General features: G+C 44.6%; 1 pseudogene; it reads right to left on the reverse strand.

The window, feature by feature from the left end:
• Positions 1 to 1,074: 1,074 nt before the first annotated feature.
• Positions 1,075 to 1,205, reverse strand: LOC113458118 (annotated as a pseudogene).
• Between the last annotated feature and the right edge of the window lie 1,234 nt (positions 1,206 to 2,439).

A 2,439-nucleotide genomic window follows, 5' to 3' on the forward strand; every position in this document is an offset into this window, starting at 1 on the left:
GTTTGTTTGAGGGAGGCAGATCATTGCAATATAACATGGGTGCACAGTAAAATATGAGTTACTCAGAGCTTGAGGCAGGGGATTTTTTTTTAAAGCCAAAATAAAGAACGTATGTTTGTTTTTCAGAAGGGCCTCAGTCATGCTAGGCAAGCACCCACACCCTGTGACATCCTGCCTTGTCATAGGTCCAGACACAGCAGGGCCAAGTGACCATGGACCGAAACCTCAAAACCACAAACCATGAGACTTTCCTTCCTTACAAACTGATGGCCTCAGTTAGCAGGCGTAAGCACATGAGACCTCAACTCTTTCATAACCTCCTGGATTGATTTCCTCTTTACATTTTTTTGTTAGGGTTTGACACAAGTGATTCCATTTTAGTTCTGACACTATGGCTGGCAGCCTGATCATCCTGGTATTGAGTTGTGCCCTTCTGTAGATTGTAAACTGGACGGTGCTTCACTCGAATAGAATAGGAGACTGTAGCTTTCACTTCTCTGCATGTCTTCAGTGTTGTTGATTAAAGCTACAGAGCCTGACCCATGCCAGGCCAGTGTTCTATCACTGAAGCACACCTTAGTCCATCTGGTCATTTCCTTAGCTGCCTCTCCAGGGGAAACCTACTGTCATAATGCCACAATGTGTGAAATCTGATCTTTAATGTGTTTGTAGGCTACTTAGGACATGCATAGGCCCATGTGAAAGACAAAAGCCAGCCCAAAGCCATAAGAACAGAATCAGAAGTGGGTCCTCTTCCCATCACATACATGATGGCAACCTTCTCAACAACTTGCCTTCAGCCTCCTAAGAGCCCAGGCAACCCTGCTACCCCATATTCCTCACTCTCAGAAAGTGTAGTGAATGTTTGCTTGCAATTGCTAATTTGGGATGACTTCTTATACAGCATTAGCTAACTGATACATCCAGCAATTCTGATTTTTCTGTGACAACCATACTGCCTGCAAATAATAGCAGGCTTGTTTGTTGTTTCCTTCCCAGTCCTTCACTCTTTTTTCCTTTTGCTAAATCCTCTTGGAATGAACATTTCTGGGCGATTCTTCTTTTGTATGTCACTGAGGGAATCTGCAAACACAGTCCCCCACTATCACAAATTATGTATTCAAGTTTCCCACATTGGAGGAAATCACAGGGTAGCAATCAGGAGTGCCATGGCTCAGGGTAGGTATCCTAATCATGGTGTTTATCCCTCCAGCCCCCAGGAAACATAGCCAATGCTTTATCATAGTTGCCAAAACTGTTACGAGAGAAGCAGAACCACCACTTTCCTTTCACTCTCCTTTCTAGTCTGACGACACATCTCCTGAAAGCAACTTGGTTTTGTTTCCAGTTGTGGTAAGGCAGAAGGTTTCTGTTCCTCTACTGCTAAGACAGTCACTCATGGACACAAGGTTTGGTGAAGTGTTTAGTGGCGAGAATTTTTTTGTTTAGTTTTGTTTCTTGTTTGCTTGCTTTGTTTTTTGAGATAGGGTTTCTCTGGTGTCCCAGGCTGTCCTGGAACCAGGCTCGCCTTGACCTCACAGAGATCCACCTGTCCCTGCCTCCCTAGCGCTGGGATTAAAGGCCTGTGCCACCACCACCTGGCGTGCCTAGAATTTTTAATTTAGATTCAATGTCAGCATTAAACAAGTATTTTTGTTTCTCCTTGAATAACCTTTAGTAGTTGATATTTTCAGTATTTATTTCAACTAAGTTTTCAAATGGTTAGTCTGACTTACCTAGTTCAGAAAGGGAACAAAGAAAAGTGATGAGCCACAGGCTCATAAAAGGACATGGGAAAGAGGCCACCTGCTTCTCAAACATCCCCAGTTTCATTCCTCAAACATTTAGTATAACCCTAAGAATCTAATTAAAAGCTAAGAGGCTCAGTGGTACAGTACTTGCCCAACCTGTGTGAGGTCCTGAGCTGGATCACTAGCACCATGGGGGAGGTGGGAACAACCTTCATCAAAGAACAAGCACATTCTGAGTGAGCAGGACTGTAGAGCAGCCACGAAAAACAGAGGTGGTTCCAGCTGAAGGTGGGCCCAGCAAGAGAAGACAGTGACTTGACTTTCTAGTTCAGGCGTGGAGATGAGGCAGGTGATGAGGATGGAGACCTTGAGACCAAAAATCAAGGATGCACAACTGTATCACAAAGTTGCCTGGTTCTCGGTGCTTCTCTAAATGTTTCATCTTAGGTGAACCGCACTGGAAAGAGTTGGAAAGCCAAAGCTGGCTTCCAGTGAAGGTGATCCCCAAGTTGGGTAAGAGAGAGGGAAAGACACAAACTTGCTTTTCTTCTTTAAATTTAATTAATTAATTATTTGAAACAGGGTCTCAGCCGGGCGGTGGTGGCGCAGGCCTTTAATCTCAGCACTCAGGAGGCAGAGGCAGGCGGATCTCTGTGAGTTCGAGACCAGCCTGGTCTACAGAGCTAGT

This window comes from Microtus ochrogaster, unplaced genomic scaffold (genome assembly GCF_000317375.1).
Source record: "Microtus ochrogaster isolate Prairie Vole_2 unplaced genomic scaffold, MicOch1.0 UNK3, whole genome shotgun sequence".
NCBI classification, from domain to species: Eukaryota; Metazoa; Chordata; class Mammalia; order Rodentia; family Cricetidae; genus Microtus; species Microtus ochrogaster.